General features: G+C 34.2%; 1 protein-coding gene and 2 pseudogenes across 1 annotated transcript in view; all 3 read right to left on the reverse strand.

The window, feature by feature from the left end:
* Positions 1–23,226, reverse strand: part of LOC116143953 (SNF1-related protein kinase catalytic subunit alpha KIN10-like) — a 37,763-nt gene extending 14,537 nt beyond the window's left edge. Inside the window, exon 1 of the mRNA XM_031429435.1 lies at positions 23,165–23,226. The gene's annotated coding sequence lies outside the window, so the exon portion shown is untranslated. The remainder of the gene's footprint in view (positions 1–23,164) is intronic.
* On the reverse strand, positions 646–19,136 carry LOC116143225 (annotated as a pseudogene).
* LOC116143317 lies at positions 14,858–18,125 on the reverse strand (annotated as a pseudogene).
* Positions 23,227–24,783: the final 1,557 nt, after the last annotated feature.

Consider the following 24,783-nt stretch of genomic DNA (forward strand, 5'->3'; position numbering starts at 1 on the left):
AACTTAGATGAATACTAACGAATATACATTATATAGTAAAGAGATATGGATTTAGTTCATTTCTTTTTATCCCCTTCGTCAACTTTAAATAGTCATGTTTTCATAGAAGTTTTGGAATATTGCTCCGTTTTTTTTGTGAATTGATTTTACCTTTTTAAATATGTTTTCGGAACGCTCATATTTCTAGCTTAAGAAATAAGCGTAGGAACTCCATTTTCTGTGATCACAACTTAAAATTTATTAGAAAAAAACCATTGTTAGAATTAAAATGAGAGAATTTGCAAGAGAAAACACAATACAAATATCCATCCTCCCAAATTCATTCTATATATAAACTTCCGGAGCTTCATACTTCCCTAAAACAAAAAAATCGAACATCAACCAGAGAATAATATGATGATGAAAGAAGCATAATCTTTAATCGAATTCATTTAAGTTAAGCGTTAGGGTTCATAGCATAACACCGAGACTCGACTGGGACTAGCAATACCAGTGAGTCAGTGACTAAGCCAGAGCAGTGCTAGTTTCACTGTTAATGACTAGCTTCAAACAACAATCCCCATATAAAACTGCAGGGGAAAGTTAACAAAGATCCAACCGAAAACTAGTTATGTACATTTATGTTTATTCACATGCATCAATAGATCACGTATAATACCCTAACGTTCTTGATTTAAAGGACCCGAAGTTGTGAAGAAAGGCCGCACAAAGATCCAGGAAGAGCAACTGCGGACTTGAACCTCTGAAGATCAAGCATGTATTTCTCCTCGCGAGTTTTGTAAAGCTGTCAAGCCATTGGTAGGAAAGGCATATCTAGCAGAAAACATTTAGAGACATTTCCATATCAGATTATTTTTGTCTTCAAATAGCAAAATGGTTGACACTTAAATTATCACTGCAAAAGGAGGCCCAACTAGGTCTTTCACTTGCTTGGGGAGTGATCGATGTTGACACTCCTCTTCAGTATTAAAAAAGTTTGTACACCATATATTGAATAATAAATTGAGCATATTTGAGTTACCTGCACTTCGACCTTGATTACATTTGGTGACTTGATACGTCGTTCTCAATAATGGTAGATTTCTCCCCAAAGTAGTGATTATTGGGTACATGATTATTAATCATGCCTTCATGATGACCAGGGACGCCAGGAATCCACCTGCACTTCATGTTGTAGTGCCCGATCTTCTTCCAGCATACATGCAGTTCTTGAAAAGCTTTGAGCACTTCCGTCATTATTCACGTGGCTGGGCATGGGACTGTCAAAATAAAGGCACAAAATAAACATTTAAAGTCAATAACATGTCAATTGTAAGGTCTACTCAGCCTTCTAAATGTTCACAACCACAACCACCTGCAGTCCAAGAGACCATTTTCTTCAAATGGCATCTGTGCTCTTAATCCCATTCCTTGAAATCCATGAATGCTGGAAGGCGATTCCCAACAGAGAAGCAACTTCACCTGGATGCATATGGTTGAAACCAGAATCCTGGAAAAATTATATGAAAAAAAGAAAAAGTAACCAAAGAGGTTGTAAAATTCAGAACTAGATGAAATATGTATAGATTCCACAGAATATAACTACTAACTAACCAGATACGAAATAATTCTACATAAAACGACAATAGTAAATAACGTGGGTCCAGGACAAAAATATCATCTCTTTCACATGCAAAAAATTGATTATAGTGCTCAGCAAATTTAAATAGGAATCTTTTACAACAGGACAAGCTCCACAAGGGAAGAGACAAAATAGGTAGTTTAGCATCATGCCTTCTCAGAACCTGGTAGACTAAACGACTATAAATTTCTGTTATAAGCAACTATGATAAAAAATTTAATATTGAAAAAGTAAGAAGTAGAAATGGCATTCATTAGATCAAAAAATAATTGGCATGCAAAATGATAACAACACAAAATGGACTTAGGGAAAACTACGCACCATAGTTTCTTGAAACTCAGCTCCAGATAACTGGAAACACGGAACCGGTTGTCCAGCACAGATAGTACGCAACCGTAGCCTGAAATATGCAGCAACTAATTAGACACAATTAAAAAACCTAACGCAGGAGAATTGGAAAGTTACCAACCTATTTTGTATTCTGTGCGAAGAGACTAACCACTTGAGTTTGATCAAATCCCATCTTAACCACTCCTTAAGATCTCCCTCAATCTGCTAGAACCACAATTATATTTCAATTAACCATCACAATAAATAATAGTACAATTACCAATAAATACAATTAAGCATTCAAGAAGTATTGTTCCAGATAGATACGTTCCTTCCTATTTAATTAATTAAAAATTACACCAATACCATAATTATAAGCTGACCACAAGGAAAATTTGCTTAATAATGAAAGCACTATACTCATTATATTTCGACCGAAATTGATAAATGCACTGAAAAAGTCAACCAACCTTTTTGGTGTTGCATTGTGTCAGGTGGGGGAACAGCTAAATACGTGGAAGATGGCTTGAAACCATGGATGGTTGACATATCTGGAATGGAAATTCGCTTCATTGGATCCACTATAAGCACCTTGGGATCAAATCTCTTGCGCCCAGAGACAAATGACTAGGAAGTGTGGATATCCCACCCTATGGTTCCATGAAACCATCAGTGAGTTCAAAAATTAAATGAATGATTGGCAATCCACGCCCTATCTACTGTGGCAGGTTAGCTGACTTCAAAAAGACAAACTTGATTTCATAAATTCAGTAATACCTTTATTTTCTTAAAAAGAATGGGAATATTTTCATCATCAAAAGGAAGGCCCCACAGAGAAGAGCGTACAATATAACCCCGCAGCTCCACACATCTACTTAGGACCAGCATACAGGTTTCCAGAAATAACCTATATATGTAATGGGACTCATAAGTTTAGCTTGAGATGTTATTCCACAAAAGAGAAACAAATGAGCTCAAGACTTTTAGCATAAACGCTAAATGGACGTTCATACCTCAGGGGCAGCATAATTTGGGCTTCCACAACTTGTCTTCAGAAAATGACCATCTCGCATTATATTGCCAAGCCAAAATCCAATTTTACATTCACTTGGAACCAAAAGCAAATTTTCGGGCTTAAGATCTCTATGAACCACCATGTTTTGGTGGCAGTACTCCACACCAGAAATTATCTACTCACAGACAAAGATTTGATTAATGTAACCCAATTGGAGAGAAATAATAAACGTAGAATCCAATACAATAGTTGCCAATCCCCACCGCTGAAAAAAACTCGGGCTTCATCCTCCTGTAGCCTGCGCTTCTAACAAGATAATCAATAAACTCTCCAGACTCCGCATCTCCATCACGACGTAAATAGACTTGGGGTCTCTATGACTTCATAAAGTCGACTGATGTGAGGATGCATAAACAACCTCAAAATTTTAATTTCTCTTCTCACTACAAAAGAAAAAAAAAAGGTAAGAGACAATGTGTACACACTTCTATATAACACCATATCCAACTATGCCGTCATGCAAATTACAAGAATTATTACCCATGAAGAAAAACAATAGAACTTTCTCCTCTTATTTAGTATGAAAATAAACACGAAAAGTACATATTACAAGAGCTTATAATTCAATCTCTAAGCTAATTACATGATATCAAATTAAGCTGCATACATCACAAAAAGGAAAACAGAGAAATAATTCTGATATGAAAATAAACAAATTAACAAGTTAGAGTATAGAAGTATTCTTTATACCAGACAAGATCATAATCCAAGGACAAACCATACCTTTCTCTTCCATTTCCATATTTTTGATCTTGCACGTTAGTATCTTGATAGCAACTTTATGGCCAGTCAACGCATGCTCCGCAATTTTCACCTTACCAAAGGATCCAATTCTAGAGTTTACCAAGCTTATAATTTGGTAAAAACATATCCACACCACTGCCACCTCGACTAGATCCATCCATGTTCCTACTCAGAAAACAAGATTGAGAGATGAGAATACAAACATGGAAATCATTAGAGTTCCTCACAAACATCCTGTTAACAAAAGCAAAGAAATCAAACACATCTTTCAAAACCCATTCAATTTTCAGTCACAACTGAACTAATAACATCTGACTGATCTACTCCCAATCTTCCAATTGTACACATCGCAATAATAAAGTTCCTCACAAACATTCATGTTGAGCAAACCCAAGAAACAAACACATTTTTCAAAACCTGATTCAATTTTCAGTCACAGAAATAATTAACTTCTAAGCTGATGTACTCACAATCTTCGGTAGAAAAACTTCATATTTCCCCAGAAAACAACCAATTTACCCTCTTATAACCAGATGGGTGCAGCTAAATTTCAACCACGTTGTTCTACACACAAAAGCTAAACTTATTAAGTAAAACCCCAATACCATTACAAGAATCAACAAAGTCCACTAAACTGAACTATCAGATCACTAACCCATTACACGGATAACACATTCTTTAACCCATTACATCGGATCAACGCCTCAGTATAAAAACATGAACAATATCTAACAAAATTCACTAACACAAACATAAACTCCTGTTTTTGCTCTGTAACTGTTGATAACATTACCAGGTCCGTACCACAGGTCTTTTTCAGAAAACGAATATTTTAAACCATAAAATTTCCCGTACAACTATAATAAACCCTAATAAACAACTAACCCCAGATCATCAATCCCACAAAGACCAAAAGTAAACATCTTTCGCCAAATCTAGTCAAAGAAGCTTCAATTACAGCATACCAACTCAATTTCATCAAAACCCCCCCACAAAAAAAAAATTCAACAAAACCCTAGCTTAAACAACAGATCTCAAGCCCAACCCAAGCGACATCGAATCAAACCTAAAAATGACAAACACAACAACATTCACATTCACATCAAATCAAACAGAGAAGAACTACAGAGCGGGAATCCGAGCGAAAGAGCTTCTAAACTTCAATTAAAGCTTGAAAAATAGGAAAATAAATTAAAACGATTCAATTCAAAACACTGCAGTCGAAGATTTTTTTTTTTTTTCTTTTGGGGATTTAGAGTGAATTAAATTATGCAATTGTTAATTACTGCCATGATAGTAATGCAATAATAATCGCAACAGAGATTTAAGGGAAAAAAATATTTTGTTTAGTTTTCAACTGAATACATAAAATATATCCTCCTTTTTGTCTGTGGGAGTTACAGAGAGAGAGAGAGAGAGGACGCTTAAAACGAACACGAAAATTTATCGTTTTTTATTTTGTGTTTAACATGATGACAAAATAACTTTTTGCCCTTTCATTTTGATGTATGACAGGACCATCCTGCTTGGATTTCCAGTTTTGTTTGATTATCAGGATTCGGATTGTGAGAGCTCAAAAAAATTGTAATGATAAAAGTGCTTTAATTTATATGTTCGCGAGACTTGAGATTTTATTACAAGATTAGTAGATCAAAATTGGTTGTCAAATACTGGGTATAAGATTTGCAATTAATAAAATCCATTTTTTAAGTATTAATCTCGGATGGGAATTATATGAAATACTATATTCCAGATCAATAAGATAATATTTAAGTATAATTATGACATAATAATATTAGGATGTTTGTGACTAAACTAGACTTCTAACTAAGGACTAGTACGATTGTTATAGATGATGAGATCACTATTTAAATATAATTATGACATATTAACATTAAGACGTTGTGATCACACTAGTCTAGACTTTCGACGAATGACTAATATGATAAGTAATGCTAGATCTACAACCTAATTTCACAACCTCTTCATAACTTCCGACATGCAACTCGTCATTGATTAGTTCCAAATGGACAGGTAGAACCTATATAAGCAGCAAGACCCATTTTATGAGTTGACCAATGAGAAACTGACACGTTGAGGGTAGTAAGCTTGGATCGTAGACCTAACATTAATTACAAGAATCAACAAATTCCACTAAACTGAAATATCAGATCACTAACCCATTACGTCGGATCAACACATTTCTTTAACCCATAACTCCAATTAACGCCTCAGTATAAAAACATGAACAATATCTAACAAAATTCACTAACGCAAAACAAAAACTCCTGTTTCGCTCTGTAACTAGTTTGATAACGTTACCAGATCAGTACCACAGTGCTTTTTCAGAAAACGAATATTTTAAACCATAAAATTTCCCGTACAACTATAATAAACCCTAATAAACAACTAGCCCCAGACTCATCAAGCCCACAAAGACGACAAAAGTAAACATCTTTCGCCACAAATCTAGTCAAACGAAGCTTCAATTACAGCAACACCAACTCAATTTCATCAAAAACCCCCCAAAAAGAAAATATTCAACAAACGCCAGCTTAAACAACAGATCTCAAACCCAACCAAACGACATCGAATCAAACCTAAAAAATGACAAACACAACAACATTCACATCAAATCAAACAGAGAAGAACTTACAGAACGGGAATCCGAGCGAAATCGAGCTCCTAAACTTCAAATTAAAGCTTGAAAAATAGGAAAATAAAATTAAAACGATTCAATTACAAAACACTGCAGTCGAAGATTTTTTTTTTTTTCTTTTGGGGATTTAGAGTGAATTAAATTATGCGATTATTAATTATTGTCATGATAGTAATAGCAATAATAATCGCAAAAGAGATTTAAGGGGAAAAAATATTTTCGTTTGGTTTTCAACTGAACACATAAAAAAATATTCTCTTTTTTGTCTGTGGGGGTTACACAGAGAGAGAGAGAGATAGGGGAAGCTTAAAACGAACGAAAAATTGTCGTTTTTGGTTTTAAGTGTTTAAAACATTATAAAAAATGACTTTTTTGCCCTTTGATTTTGATGTATTGACAGGACTATCCTGCTTGGATTTCCAATTTTGTTTGATTATCAGGATTCGGATGGTGAGAGTTCAAAAAAATTGTAATGATAAAAGTACTTTGATTTATGTTAGTTGAGGCTTAAGATTTTATTACAAGATTTAGTTGATACAAAATTGGTTGTCAAATACTAGGTATAAGATTTGTAATTAATAAAATCCATTTTTTAAATGTATTAATCTTGAATGGGAGTTAGAAATACTATTATATAGATCAATCCGATAACATTTAAGTATAATTATGACATAATTAATATTATGACGTTTGTGACTAAACTAGACTTTTGACTTGAAGGACTAGTATGATAGTTATATGTATGATCAGATCAATTCGATAATATCATAATATAATTATGACATAATTAACATTAGGACGTTGTAACTAGACTTTCGACCTGAATGACTAGTATGATAAGTAATGTTAGATTTACAACCCAATTTCACAACATTCTCTCATAACTTCTTATGTGACAACTCGTCATTGATTAGCTCTGAATGGATAAGTAGAACCCATAAAACAAGCAAGACCCATTTTATGAGTTGGCCAATAAAGAGCTACCACGTTGAAGGTAGTGAGATTAGATTATAGACCTAACATTACTCCTAATATGATGGTTATATGTATGATCAAATCAATCCGATAATATTTAAATACAATTATGACATAATTAATATTAAGACGTCGTAACTAGACTAGCTAGACTTTCAACCTAAAGGACTAATATGATAAGTAATGTTATATCTATAACTCAATTTTATAACCTTCTTTCACAACATCCGACATAATAACTCATCATTGGTTAGTTCACAAATGAACAAACAAAACCCATACAAGCAAGAGAAACTCATTTTATGAGTTAATCAATAATAAGTTGTCACGTCAAGGATTGTGAACTTAAAATTATTCTTAATATGATGATTATATATATGATCTGATCAAATCAATAATATTTAAATATAATTATGACATAATTAACATTAAAATGTAGTGATTAGACTAGATTTTCGGCCTAAAGTACTAGTATGATAGTTAAATGTATGATGAATAAGAAAAATCAGAGAATGGATGGATGAACAAAGAATAATAGGACAATTTCGAATGGCGGGTGATGAGATGATATTGATGAGTCAGAAATGTGTTGTCATTCCTATTTATATTATTCCAATTAATATGAATATTATATATTTGGCAATAGAAGAGGCCAAGTGGGTTCACATGTTACTCGCTCAAGCTGACAACATCAAGATACCGCAGCTTTTTAGCACGTCTCTGCCTGTTGTTTCATAGCAAATTGTACCTCAGGACTTATCCTCTCTTACTACAGTTTCGCACATTTTGACCGTATTCTGTAATAGTACTGAGTAAGTGTAGACTTAAAGGAAAATTACATATCTGGGTCCCTATGTTTTTCATACTGGGGCCCATATTGAAAAACCGTGTCGGGTTGGTTGACCCTGTTAAAGAGTAGAATTGCAGTACATAACAAATTACAGATGCTTGATGTTTCCACTATCACTTACGAGGTTTTTTAAGCCATGGAGTGAAAAAAATGCTACATTATTCATCTTGTGAAATAATATACAACCCAAAAGTATAGCTCGTGAAAATTTTAACACGATACAAAGGCAGCGTGTGCTTCGTAATCAGGGATGGCGGAGAGCGAAATCCTTGAATGCCCTCCATGAGTAATAGCTATCCGGGTCTCATAAAAGCCTAGCAGAAGAAGTTGATCCCACCGATCAGTTTATCAGGTTCATAGCATTTAGAAAAGTAATGAAATCAATATTGGCATAGAATAAAACAGCATTTCTGATTTACTACTGAACATAGCTTCATAAACTGTAGAAATTAAACCTCAGGTCAGACATCTTTATAGGAATTCCACAAAAAAAGGCTATAAAAATGAGGGCTCCTGTAACGGTTTGTTTGACTATGGCATGAACCGTATTAGTCCAAAGGTAATACAAGCTCATGCAGAACCATATTCCGAGCTATTATTCTATGCAGTACAAGATTTTCAGATTCCAGAACAAGAAAGGACCAAATATAATTCAACCCCCTAGAACCTAGTTTCACTTTGGTAAGAAGTTTTGACAATCAAAGCAGAGTGAGCATATTTTTATTAACACAGGAGATTGATGGTTCAAATTTCTTTGTTACAGCTTTTAAAGCAAAAGTTCGAGAAAAACTTCTGTCAGACAAAATGATAGAACTTCATGGCTTCAAGACTGTGCCCAATGGTGTGCAGTTGAAATAACTGAAACCAATGAAAGGTACTCACTTAATGTATAAAATAAACAGCTATTTTGCTTCAATGCAGTCCTGTAACTTAATCTCCAAAAAAAGAGTAAACATGCACTTTTACCGAAGAATCTCTATAATTGAAATTCTGCTTTCAAGACTAATCGAGGCAAGCACGCCAAAAGAGTTGTAACTAAGAAAAGTCTCGTACAATTTGAAGAGTCCCAAATCTAGAATTATAATGCTTTATATGCATTCGGTAACCTTGAATAAGTGTATTGGATGAGGAAGTTAATTTCTGTAAACCGCTTTTCTTCCCAAAAGATGAGTGCAGCATACAACAGTGCGTGTTGGAAAAGATACTGAAACATAATAGGGATCCAGAACTGCCAATTTTTTTTTTTTTTTTGGCAAATTTTTAGAGTTCCCTATTCTAACCAGAACACTAGATGGTTGAAAAAAAAAATGTAAACCTTTTTCAATATATACCTCTCTACATCTATACACAACCTTTTCACTAAACTGTTTTTGCTAAACGTTACAAGAATGCCAAATGACGCCTACACCGAAAACAAACTATTCCAATGGGGCACAAATCAATCAATATAACGCATAAAAACTATCTAGCCTTCCACATCAATTAACAACACATATCAAGAAGTATTAAATAAAAATTTTCATTAAATGGTCTGACATCCATGGGCTGCAACTGAAGACAGGCAATGATCTTCACCTACACGTTTACAACTAATAAATAATAAAATTATCATATACATTCAGAGCCCTTTAAGATTCTTTGCTTCTTTATCAATGCCTGATTCCATTCGCAGCTAACATGTTCAACATAATGTATATAGTATGTTGCACAAAAAGAAATTAGACATCAAGTCCAAGAGGCAAATATAGCAAAATTAAAAAATTAGGCACATTTACCTGAGAATGTAAGAATTCCAAGGACTAAAAGGCCATAACTTGGGCCTTCTCCCCCCCATGTGACCAGTGAAAATAAACACAAGAGAAAAAGAAGCAGTGATCCTAGCAAAGCAAGAATAATCGAGTGCAATTGACTTCCATGGGATCCTATCAAGGCTTTTGGCGAATATCAAATCTAGGATCATAACGCTGCTTCCTATCACCATCATAAACATCATCATAACATCGTAAGCAAGTTTTTCATAACAAACATTGCGCTAGATGCCATATCAACTAAACCCACCTCTTAATAATTATCCCCAGGAATCACACCAAATACCTGAAGCCTTCATCCAAAATCAACCAAACAAACAAATTTCTTCAGAACTCAAATCAAATTCGAAAATTCACAAAAGCAAATACAAACAAACATAATAGTCACATAAAATTAAACATAATAAAGCACAACAAAGAAAGACCTAGAAAGAAGAAGGGAACCCATATTATTCTCCTATGTTTCTGAATCTACACAACAGGGTATTCTTGTTACTGACTGACTTCAATCAATGGGATACAATCTCTTAACTATTAATAACTTGATCTAGATCTTTTTCTTTTCAGCTTTATATGTTATACAAAGTGACTAGCATCACGGAAAATGGATCCCTTTTTACTTATGATTGAACATCCCCACACGAAGAAATCAAGAGTGAGTAGTAGATAAGAGTTCGTGAGCAAGAAAGATATCATTCGAATATCATATTGGAATCTCTATTTCTGTCTTCTGCCTTTGCTCTCAAAGAGAGAGCGGCCACAATAGTACCCAGAATTTGGGGAGAAAAAGAGTTCATCTCAGGCGTAATTGTGTTCAAAGTGTAAATCTATACGGTATTGGTATAGAACGATTTAAGATCATAGATTGATAGTCATTCTTCAAATAATTCATTCGCTTTATATTACAATAATTCAAGTTGCTTGGCATCCAATTTCAATATTTCAATAAAAGCATTTCCATATTCTCACCCTCCATTTTAAAGTAATCCCAATGAGATATTCAATTATATTACAGTTTGAGTTTCCACTAAACAAAGAATTTTTTTGCTATGAACAATCAATTATGCAATTAAAAACAAAATTATACATTAAATATAAGATTTAGCCAATAGGAGTTGCTGGCACAGTGGCAATCTAGCTTATAAGTAAGTAAAATTTTATAATTTTTACAGAAAACTGCTTTTCTACAGTTGTCAACACGCCATAAGCCAAGATTTGATGAAACTATAAATGAAGAACAATAATAGCAATACACGAAAGAGAACAGATTAAAAGATAAATTAGGGATGAGAAAAGTAATGAAGATTAATCGAAGCATGCCAGACTCACCGGAACGTCGTGGTCGGGAGGGTGTGGCTTTGGCTTGCGCGGACGGAGAGACAGCCGAAGTTTGAAGTAAGAATTTTATGAGTCAAAGACGGGCTATTTGTAGGATGATTTTGAAAAATAACCCATATTTTGAATGACTATATGCCCTTCCTTATAAAAAGAATAAATGACCTAACCGTTTGGCTTCAAACAAACGATTCCGTGGTTATTGGGTAAGTACTGTACTGGTGTTTTAAATAATATAAATAATTTTTCACTTAGTATTTCATAAATCCTTATATATATTAATTAAATCGCAATGGACAATATTGTTGTGGTAAAGGTGGTAATGCTAAAATGAATTATTACGCAAGGCATAAAGGGGAGTTTATAAGCACTGTTTTAAAACTCACTATTTGACTTCTTTAAACCAAGACTCGGGCCTTCTCCCACAAGTCACCCTTGTTCACTATTTTAAAATCCCAATATTCATGAAGAAGCAACCCTAGAGAAGACACATAATTCGTGAGTAACGATACGAGGCTGTTGGGAGGTTTTACAAAGAAATGTTAGTGAGTTGAAAGTGGTGATGAAGTGATTTCTGGTGAGTGAAACATCGAAAAAGGCAAAAGAGTAGCCATAACAGTGGGTTGTTGCCAGCGATTGGTCGGGCAAATAGGGGGGGGGGGTTGATATGGGTTTTGGTCAGGAGATTGAGGAAGAGTTTTTAGTTGTGATGAGCGGTTGTCGATGTCAAACAGGCCTATTTGGCCTGGTTGGCGATGATGATGGTGGTGTTTTTTGCAAAAATTGTTCAATTTCAGCCATGTTAGGCATATTTGCTAGAGAATAGTTCTAATGATGAGTGAATTTGTAATTATTTGTATTGTCGCTACCAACCAGTTATCGTCGATTTGCATTTGGCTAGATCATAGGGTGTGTTTGTAAGATTTTCAAACCTCGAGATATGCTGATATCACCGGTCCGACTCGAGACCCACCACTTTGTCGAGTTTCATCTCGAGTTGTTATTAAAACATTGGTTATAAGTGTCTATATCCTAAAATTAATTTTGACAAATAAAAAAATATATGATGAAGAATCATAACCACATAAATACACTAATTGAAATACATTCATTTGTTTTATATACGATAAGAGAGATTATTTAATATCCAACGTTATATTTATATTGTGATTGACTTTCAACAGTATATTAACAACAATTTCTCTAATTTAAATTAGAAATATGGATTAATCAAACATAATATAATATGATATTTTATAATTTCTATTTTCAAAGCAACGAATATAATTATAAAAAAAAAAAAAAAAAGTAAACCATTTTATCAATTTTCAAAATTCTCCGTAGTTTTTAACGGTAGAGTTAACCTGGGCCAGTTTTTTTAAATTTGTGGTTGTACTTGACGTGAAGGGGACGGGCATTAATATGGCCGTCGATTTTTCTCTTCAAAGGCGTGTCTCAGCCGTCGATGAAGTTGACTGACTTGGAAACTGTCAAAGTTGACGTGCCTTAAAAGGGGGTGGGTCTTTTGGCTGATTCTACGAAACTGAAATTCTGTGATCATCTTCATGGCCTTCTTTGAGGTTACTGTCAATGTTTCTCTTGTTGGCTATTATTGATCCCAGGGAGTTTGGCTTTTCAACGGCTATGGTTGTTTGTTTACTGAAAATCAACGGTGGTGGAGGTTTGCCGGTTTGGTTTGTATAAAGCAAATGTTGTTTTGTAGAAATCTATAATGACATGTCAGTTATTGGTTAGAAAGAAAAACGACTTGTCAATGGATAGACGAATACGAATGACATGTTTCCGTTTCGGACAAATTTGTACTGTGGCGTCACGTTTGTAAAATCATTTTCTCATCCAATTCATATCGCATTCAAATTTCGTATTAACGGAGAACCCTTAAGGTTTCCAAATTTATCATTTGGATGACAATTTTTGCACTTCTCTACCCTCAAAGTTTAAACTAGATCATATATACCCCTTTGCCTTAACTCCTTTATATTGTCGTTTCCATAGATGGGAATATAACTTTGGTCTATAAGAAAGTGTTAACGTAAAGGGATACATGTGATAAAAATTTAACAGTGTGAAAATTATTGTTTGACTGATAAATATGAAAACCTTAAAGGCGATTGTTCAAAGAATATTGGATTATTAAAATGTTAGATTACTAAATCTCATATTACCTTAAAGATTACTGGAATCTTTAAAAAATGTAGTTAGCTGTGGGTGGGTATATTATATTATTGTTTGGTTAAGGGGAATAAATTGGTGGTATTTTATTTAAATTACTAAATACCCTCTTTTTAAATATTATATAATATTAATTTTTATAATTTTTTAACTCCAAATATTCAAATTTAGCTAAAACACCCCCGCTTATTAAACTCTAATTTATGACAAAATCACCTCCACCCCTACCGCATACAAACCACCGTCGAAGTTACCAAAGGTCATTGTGAGTAACCCACCATGACCGCGCGGCTCCAATTGGCTGTTTTCAGCCATCAATATGATTAGAAATGGCCATATCAAAGCTCTCGAAGCCTCCCAGGCGACTCTCAGTCATTTTTAGTTTTGAATGGATATGTTTTCTCATGACTTTTGATATTAATTTCTAAAATGCTTGAGATTGATCAATTTGTTAATACCACAAAAAAAACCCTTGCTGTCTAGTTTTAAAACGTCAATCCTTAATATTCGAAGAGAAATTGAAAACGGCTGTCTAGCTTTGCGGTGGTCCTGTACGACACCCTTGCTGGAAATAATAATACTTTATTATCCAATTTGTGATGCTGAAACTTAGATGAATACTAACGAATATACATTATATAGTAAAGGATATGGATTTAGTTCATTTCTTTTTATCACCTTCGATTCAACTTTAAATAGTCAATGTTTTCATAGAAGTTTTGGAATATTGCTCCGTTTAATTTGTGAATTGATTTTCACCTTTTTAAATATGTTTTCGGAACGCTCATATTTCTAGCTTAAAATAAGCGCATAGGAACTCCATTTTCCTGTGATCTCACAAACTTAAAATTTATTAGAAAAATAAACCATTGTTTAGAATAAAATGAGAGTTTGCAAGAGAACACAATACAAATAATCCATCCTCCCAACATTCATTCTATTATAAACTTCCGTTGCTTCATACTTCCCTAAAACAAAAAAATCGAACATCACCAGAGAATAATATGATGATGAAAGAGCATAATTCTTTAATCGAATTCATTTATATTAAGCGTTAGGGTTCATACATAACACCGACTCGACTGGGACTAGCAATACCAGTGAGTCAGTGACTAAGCCAGCAGTGCCTAGTTTCACTGTTAATGACTAGCTTCAAACAACAATCCCCCATAAAAACTGCAGGGGAAAGTTAACAAGATCCCAACCAAAACTAGTTTATGTACATCTTATGTTTTTTCACATGCATCAATAGATTCAATATAATACCCTAACGTTCTTGATTTAAAGCCCGAAGTTGTGCAAGAAGGCGCACAAAGATCCAGGAAGAGCACTGCGGACCTTGCACCTCTGAAGATCAAGCATGTATTTCTCCTCGCGAGTTTTGTAAAGCTGTTCAAGCCCATTGGTAGGAAAGGCATTATCAGCAGAAAACATTTAAGACATTTTCATATCAGATCTATTTTTGTCTTCAAATAGCAAAATGGTTGACACTTAAATTATCACTGCAAAAGGAGGCCCAACTAGGTCTTTCACTGTGCTTGGGGAGTGATCGATGTTGACACTCCATCTCAGTATTAAAAAAGTTGTACACACCATTATATTGAATAATAAAATTGACCATATTTGAGTTCCTGCACTTCGACCTTGATTCATTTGGTGACTTGATAACTCGTTCTCAATAATGGTAGATTCCTCCCCAAAGTAGTGTTTATTGTGTACATGATATTAATCATGCCTTCATGATGACCAGGACGCAGGAATCCACCTCACTTCATGTTGTAGTGCCCATCTTCTTCCAGCATACATGCAGTTCTTGAAAAGCTTTGAGCACTTCCGTCATTATTTCACGTGGCTGGGCATGGACTGTCAAATAAAGGCAACAAAATCATTTAAAGTCATAACATGTCAATTTGTAAAGTCTACTCAGCCTTCTAAATAGTTCACAACCACACCACCGTCAGTCCAAGAGACCATTTTCTTTCAAATGGCATCTTGGCTCTTAATCCCATTCCTTGATAATCCATGAATGCTGGAAGGCGATTCCCAACAGATAAGCAACTTCACCGGGATGCATATGGTGAAACCAGAATCCTGGAAAATATATGAAAAAAGAAAAGTAACCAAAGAGGTTGTAAAATTCAGAACCTAGATGAAATATGTATAGTCCACAGAATATAACTACTAACTAACCAGATTACGAAATAATTCTACATAAAACGACAATAGTAAATAACGTGGGTCCAGGACAAAATATCATCTCTTTCACATGCAAAAAATTGATTATAGTGCTCCAGCAAATTTAAATAGGAATCTTTTACACAGGAACAACTCCACAAGGGAAGAACAAATTAGGTAGTTTAGCATCATGCCTTCTCAGAACCTGGTAGACTACAAACGACTATAATTTCTGTTATAAGCAACTATGATAAAAAATTTTATATTGAAAAGTAAAGAGTAGAAATGGCACATTAGATCAAAAAAATTGGCATGCAAAATGATAACCAACACAAAATGGCTTAGGGAAACACCCGCACCATAGTTTCTTGAAACTCAGCCCAAGATAACCACTGGAAACACGGAACCGGTTCCGCACAGATAGTACGCAACCGTACCTGAAATATGCAGCAACTAATTAGACCAAATTAAAAAACCTAACGCAGGAGAATTGGAAAGTTACCAACCTCTTTTGTATTCTGTTGCGAAGAGCCTCAACCACTTGAGTTTGATCAAATCCCATCTTAACCACTTCCTTAAGACTCCTCATCATCTGCTAGAACCACAATTATATTTCATTTAACCATCACAATAAATATAAGTACAATTACCAATAAATACAATTTAAGCATTCAAGAAGTATTGTTCCAGATAGATACGTCCTTCCTATTTAATTAATTAAAAATTACACCAATACCATAATTATAAAGCTGACACAGGAAAATTTGCTTAATAATGAAAGCACTATACTCATTTTATATTTACGACCAAATTGATAAATGCACTGAAAAAGTCAACCACCTTTTTGGCTTGTTGCATTGTGTCAGGTGGGGAACGCTAAATAACGTGGAAGATGGGCTTGAAACCATGGATGTTGACGAATATCTGGAATGGAAATTCGCTTCATTGGATCAACTATAAGCATCCTTGGGATCAATCTCTTGCCCCAGAGACAAATGACTAGGAAGTGTGTATATCCCACCCTATGGTTCCATGAAACCATCAGTGATTTCAAAAATATAAATGAATGATTGGCAATCCACGCCCTATCTACTGTGCAGGTTTAGCTGACTTCAAAAATGACAAACTTGATTTCATAAATCCAGTAATACCTTTATTTTCTTAAAAAGAATGGGAATATTTTCATCATCAAAAGGAAGGGCCCCACAGAGAGAGCGTACAATATAACACCGCAGCTCCACACATCTACTTCAGGACCAGCATACAGGTTTCCAGAAATAACCTATTAATGTAATGGGACTCATAATGTTAGCTTGAGATTGTTATTCCACAAAAGAGAACAAATGATCTCAAGACTTTTAGCAATAAACGCTAAATTGGACTTTCATCCTCGGGCAGCATAATTTGGGCTTCACACACTTGTCTTCAGAAAATGACCATCTCGCATTATATTGCTCAAGCCAAAATCAGCAATTTTTACATTCCACTTGGAATCCAAAGCAAATTTCGGCTTAAGATCTCTATGAACCACCATGTTTTGGTGGCAGTACTCCACCCAGAAATTACTTACTCACAGACAAAGATTTGATTAAATGTAACCCAATTGGAGGATAATAATAAACAGTAGAATCCAATATACAATAGTTGCCAATCCCCACCTGCTGAAAAAAACTCGGGCTTCATCCTCCTGTAGCCTGCGCTTCTCAACAAGATAATCAAATAACTCCTCAGACTCCGCATACTCCTCACGACGTAAATATGACTTGGGTCTCTATGACTTCATAAAGTCGACTGATGTGAGGATGCATAAACACCTCAAATTTTATTTCTCTCTCACTACCAAAAGAAAAAAAAAAAGGTAAGAGACAATGTGTACACACTTCTATATAACACCATATCCAACTATGCCGTTCATGCAAATTACAAGAATTATTACCCATGAAGAAAACAATAGAACTTTCTCCTCTTATTTAGTATGGAAAATAACCCGAAAAGTACATATTACAAGAGCTTATAATTCCTCTAAGCCTTATTACATGATTCAAATTAAGCTGCATACATCACAAAAAAGAAAAAAGAAATAATTCTGATCATGGAAAATAAACAATTAACAAAGTATAGAAGTATAGAAGTATCTTTTTATACCAGACAAGATCATAATCCAAGGACAAACCATACCTTTCTCTTCCATTTCCATATTTTTGATCTTGCAACGTTAAGTATCTTGATAGCAACTTATGCCGTCAACGCATGCTCCGCAATTTTCACCTTACCAAAGGATCCAATTCCTAGAGTTCTACCAAGCTTATAATTTGGTAAAAACATATCCACACCACTGCCACCCGACTAGATCCATCCATGTTCCTACTCAGAAAACAAGATTGAGAGATGAGATACACAACATGAAATCATTAGAGTTCCTCACAACATTCATGTTAACAAAAGCAAAGAATCAAACACATCTTTCAAAACCCATTCATTTCAGTCACACTGAACTTAATACATCTGACCTGATCTACTCCCAATCTTCCATTGTACACATCCAATAATAAAGTTCCTCACAAACATTCATGTTGAGCAACCCAAGAAACCAACACATTTTTCAAAACCTGATTCAATTTTCAGTCACAGAAATATTATTTCTAAGCTGATGTACTCCAATCTTCGGTAGAAAAACTTCATATTTCCCCAGAAAACACCCAATTCACCTCTTATAACCAGATGGGTGCAGCTAAATTTCAACCACGTGTTCTACCACCAAAAGCTAAACTTATTAAGTAAAACCCCAATACCATTAAGAATCAACAAAGTCCACTAAACTGAACTATCAGATCACTAACCCATTACATCGGATCAACACATTTCTTTAACCCATTACATCGGTCAACGCCTCAGTATAAAAACATGAACAATATCAACAAATTCACTAACCAAAACATAAACTCCTTTTTGCTCTGTAACTAGTTTGATAACATTACCAGGTCAGTACCACAGTGCTTTTTCAGAAAACGAAATTTTAAACCATAAAATTTCCCGTACAACTATAATAAACCCTAATAAACAACTAACCCCAGATTCATCAATCCCACAAAGACCACAAAAGTAAACATCTTTCGCCACAATCTAGTCAACGAGCTTCAATTACAGCATACCAACTCAATTTCATCAAACCCCCCCCACAAAAAAAAATTCAACAAAACCCTAGCTTAAACAACAGATCTCAAGCCAACCCAAGCGACATCGAATCAAACCTACAAAATGACAAACACACAAACTTCACATTCACATCAAATCAACAGAGAAGAACTTACAGAGCGGGAATCCGAGCGAAATCGAGCTTCTAAACTTCAAATTAAAGCTTGAAAAATAGAAAATAATTAAAACGATTCAATTACAAAACACTGCAGTCGAAGATTTTTTTTTTTTTTTCTTTTGGGGATTTTAGAGTGAATTAAATTATGCAATTGTTAATTACTGCCATGAGATAATAGCAATATAATCGCAACAAGATTTAAGGGAAAAAAATATTTTTGTTTAGTTTTCAACTGAATACATAAAAATATATCCTCCTTTTTGTCTGTGGGAGTTACAGAGAGAGAGAGAGAGAGGACGCTTAAAACGAACGAAAATTTATCGTTTTTATTTATGTGTTTAAAACATATGACAAAATAACTTTTTTGCCCTTTCATTTTGATGTATTGACAACCATCCTGCTTGGATTTCCAGTTTTGTTTGATTATCAGGATTCGGATTTGTGAGAGCTCAAATTTGTAATGATAAAAGTGCTTTAATTTATGTTCGCTGAGACTTGAGATTTTTTACAAGATTAGTAGATACAAAATTGGTTGTCAAATACTGGGTATAAGATTTGCATTAATAAAATCCATTTTTTAAAAGTATTACTCGGATGGAATTATACTGAAATACTATATTCCAATCAATAAGATAATATTTAAGTATAATTATGACATAATTAATATTAGGATGTTGTGACTAACTAGACTTCTAACCTAAGGACTAGTACGATTGTTATAGTATGATGAGATCACTATTTAATATAATTATGACATAATTAACATTAAGACGTTGTGATCACACAGTCTAGACTTTCGACCTGAATGACTAAATGATAAGTAATGCTAGATCACAACCTAATTTCACAACCTTCTCTCATAACTTCCGACATAGCAACTCGTCATTGATTAGTTCCAAATGGACAGGTAGAACCTATATAAGCAGCAAGACCCATTTTATGAGTTGACCAATGAGAAACTGACACGTTGAGGGTAGTAAGCTTGGATCGTAGACCTAACATTACTCTTAATATAATGGTTTATGTATGATTAGATCATCCGATAATATTTAAATATAATTATGACATAATAATATTAAGATGTTGTGACATACTAGACTAGACTTTCAACCAAAAGACTAGTATTGAGTTTTGTTAGATCCTAACTCAATTTCACAACCTCCACATGGTAACTCGTCATTCATTAGCTCGCATATAGACAAACAAGAACCATACAAGCAAGCGAAACTCATTTATAAATTAATCATAACAAATTGTCACGTCGAGGATTGTGGACTTAATATTATTCCTAATATGATGATTATATGTATGATCAAATCAATCCAACAATTATGACATAATTAATATTAAAGCTCGAACTAGACTACACTTTCGCCCTAGAGTACAAGTATGATAGTTAAATGTTGATGAATGAGAAAAATCAGAGAATGGATGGATGAATAGAAAATCAGAGAATGGATGGATGAACAAAGAATAATAGGACAATTTTGAATGAGTAACACTACACTCACTAACACTTCTCACTAACCATCTTATTAACCTTGTTAAAATTCATATGGTACCCGTACTATGCGTATATACCCGCACATACTTTAGGTTAGTATGCTGGTTAGTAAAATTCGTTAGTGATTGTAGTGTTTTTTATTTTGAATCGGCGTGATGCGATGATGTTTGAGGTCAGAAATGTGTTGTCATTCCTATTTATTACATTTGTAGACTTAACATTCTCGTTCAAGACATAATCGAGGCAAAGCACGCAAAAAGAGTTGTAACTAAGAAAAGTCAGAGTACAATTTGAAGAGTTCCAACGCTTCAATTATAATGCTTTTATGGCTCGGTAACCTTGAATAAGTGTATTGGATTGGGAAGTAATTTCTCGCAAAGCGCTTTTCTTCCAAAAAGACAAGTGCATCATACAACAGTGCATGTTGGAAAAGACACTGAAACATAATTAGGAATCCAGAACTGGCAATTTTGTTGGTTTAATTCTTCAAAGAACTATACTCTATCCATAAATAGCCTCTGACTTTTTTTTTTTGGGCAAATTTTTAGAGTTTCCTATTTCACCAGAACACTAGATGGTTGAAAAAAAAATGTAAACCTTTTTCACTATACACCTCTCTACATCTATACACACCCTTTCAGTAAGAGTAATGCTATGCTTACTCACTCTCTTACTAACCATCTTACTATTCTTTGTAAATATAACGCATAGTACGGATACTATATGTAATTTTAACAAAGATAGTAAACAGTTAGTAAACTCGTGAGTAGTAAGCATTATTGTTTCACTAAACTGTTTTTGCTAAACATTACAAGAATGCCGAATGAGGGCCTATACCAGAAACCAAACTATTCCAAATGGGCACAAATCAATCATATAGATGCATAAAAGCTATCTAGCCTTCCACATCAATTAACAGACACATATCAAGAGAGCATTAAATACAATTTCATATAAATGGTCTGACATCCATGAGCTGCAACTGAAGACAGGCCAATTGATCTTCAGCCTACAGGTTTACAACTAATATAATAATAAAACTATCTATATATTCAGGCCCTTTAAGATTCTTTGCTTCTTTAATCATATGTCTGATTCCATTCGCAGCTAAACATGTTCGACATACACAAAAAGAAAATTAGACATCAAGTCCAGAGGCAAATATAGCAAAAATTAAAAATTAGGCACATTTACCTGGGAGGAATGTAAGAATTCCAAGGACTAAAAGGCCATAAGCTTGGGCCGTCTCCCCCCCATGGTGACCAGTGAAAATGAACACAGAAGAAAAAAGAACACTGATCCTAGACAAAGCAAGAAAAATGCGAGTGCAATTGCTTCCATAGGATCCTTCAAAGGCTTTTGGCGAATAATCAAATCTAGGATCATATCACTGCCTCCTATCACCATCATAAACATCATCATAATCATCGGTAGCAAGTTTTCAAACGACCATTGCGCTTAGATGCCACATCAACCTAAAACCAACTCTTAATAATTATCCCCAGGGAATCACACACCAAATCCTGAAGCCTTCAATCCAAATCAAACAAACAAACAAATTGTTCAGAACTCAAATCAAATTCGAAAATTCACAAAAGCAAAATACAAACAAACATAGTAAGTCAAATAAAAATATAAACATATAAAGCAAACAACAAAGAAAGACCTAAGAAGGAAGAAGGGAACCCCAATTATCTCCTATTGTTTCTGAAATCTAAACAACAGGGTATTCTTGTTACTGACTGACTTCAATCAATGGGATACAATCTCTTAAGACTAGTTAATAGCTTGATCTAGATCTTTTTCTTTCACTTTATATGTTATACAAGTGGACTAGCATCACGGAAAATAGGATCCTTTTTTACTTATGATTGAACATCCCCACAGAAGGAATCGAGATGAGAGTAGATAAGAGTTAGTGAGCAATGGAAGATATCAATTCGAATATCTATATTTGAATATCTATGTCTGTCTATCTGCCTTTGCTCTCAAGAAGAGAAGCGGCCACAATGTAACGACCAGAATTTGGGGGAGAAAAAGATTCATCTCAGGCGTAATGGTGTCAAAGTATATCTATACGCGTAAGGTATGAAAGATGTTAAGATCATAGACTGATTAGTTATTCTTCAAATAAATTCATTCGCTTTATATTACAATAATTCAAGTTGCTTGGCATCCATTTCAAAGTATTTCAAATCAAAGCATTTCCATATTCTCATCCTCTTTTTAACGTAATCTACAATGAGAGTATTCAAATATATTTACCAGTTTGAGTTTCCACTAAACAAGAATTTTTTTTTGCTATGAACAATCAATTATGCAATTAAAAACAAATTAATATATTAAATTATAAATTTTGCCAATAGGAGTTGCTGGCACAGTGGCACTCAGCTTATAAGTAAGTAAAATTTTATAATTTTACAGAAAACTGCTTTTCTATAGTTGTCAAACACGCCATAAGCTAAGATTTGATGAAAATTATAAATGAAGAACATATAGCCATAACACGAAGAAACAGATTAAAAATAAAATTAGGATGAAAAAGTATAATGAAAGATTAATCGAGGAATGGCGAGACTCACCGGAACGTCGTGGTCGGTGGAGGGTGTGGCTTTGGCTTGCGGAGACGACGACGGACGGAGAGATAGCCGAAGTTTGAAGTAAGAATTTTATGAGTCAAAGGCGGGCTGTTTGTAGGATGATTTTAAAAAAATAACCCATATTTTGAATGACTATAATGCCCTTCATTATAAAAGAATAAAATAACCTAAAACATCTCCAAATGACTTTTTATATACTCACTAAAGTTCAATAGACTCTTTATTCTTTAATATAAATTAAAAGAGTTTGACTCTCTACATCTGAAAGTCAAATTTCACTCTCTATCCCTATTGTATTTAATAAATTTAAGTTTTTATACATTTATTATTAATTCTCTCTTTTAATAAGCATCTCTTATTTATTAAGTCTAATTTAAAAAGTTCATTGGATTTAAATACAAATTTTGTTATTTAATTTAGAAATTAATAAATGTGTTCTTTATTTATGTGAAGTATACTCTTTGAAATAAAGAACACCATTGGAGATGTTCTAACAGTTGGCTTCAAACAAATGATTCCGTGAGTTATTGGGTAAATAATGTAACTGGTGTTTTAAATAATATAAATAATTTTTCACTTAGTAATATTCATAAATCTCTTATATATAGTTAATTAAATCGCAATGGACAATATTGTTGTGGTAAAGGTGGTAATGCTAAAATGAATTATTACGCAAGGCATAGAGGGGGAGATTATAAGCACTATTTTAAAACTTGACCCTACTCGACCTAGTCAAATCGAGACTTGGGGCCTTCTCCGAGCCAAGTCACCCTTGTCCACTATTTTAAAACCCCAATATTCACGAAGAAGCAAACCCTAAAGAAGACGACCATAATTCGCGAGCAAGTGTCAGTGAGTTGGGGGCTTGTAGAGAGGAAGTGTCAGTGAGTTGAAAGGTGACGACGGAGGTGATTTTCGGTGAGTGAAACATAGAATAAGGCAAAAGTTAAGTAGCCATAACAGTAGGTTGTTGCTAGTGATTAGTAGGGCAAATAGGGGGGAGGGGGTAAGATGGGTTTTGGTCAGGAGGTTGAGGGAGAGTATTTTAGTGGTGATGGGAGCGGTTGTCGATGTCGAAAACAGGCCTATTTGGCCTAGGTTGGCAATCATGCATGGTGGTGTTTTTTTTCTTGCGAAAAATTGTTCAATTTCAGCCAGATCTTAGGCATATTTGCTAGAGAATGGCTCCAATGATGAGTGAGATTTGCATTTAGTGTGTTGCCACTGCCAACTAGTCTACCATCGATTTGCATTTGGCCAGATCATAGGGGTGTGTTTGTTGGATTTCAAATCTCAAGATATGCTGATGTCATCGATTCGACCCGGGATCTGGCCACTTTGTCATGTTTCACCCCAAATTGGTTATTAAAACATTGGTTATAAGTGTCTCTATCGTAAAATTGGTTTTCGACAGAATAAAAAAATATTTATGGAGAATCATAACCACATAATACAATCGTAATCGAAATTCATTCATTTGTTTTATAGACGATAAGAAGAGATATATTTAATAACCCATCATTATATCTACACTGTGATTGACTCTCAACAAGATATATTAACATAACATATTTCTCTAATTTAAATTAAGAATTATCGTA

The sequence above is a fragment of the Pistacia vera genome, unplaced genomic scaffold (genome assembly GCF_008641045.1).
Source record: "Pistacia vera cultivar Batoury unplaced genomic scaffold, PisVer_v2 Contig1006, whole genome shotgun sequence".
NCBI classification, from domain to species: Eukaryota; Viridiplantae; Streptophyta; class Magnoliopsida; order Sapindales; family Anacardiaceae; genus Pistacia; species Pistacia vera.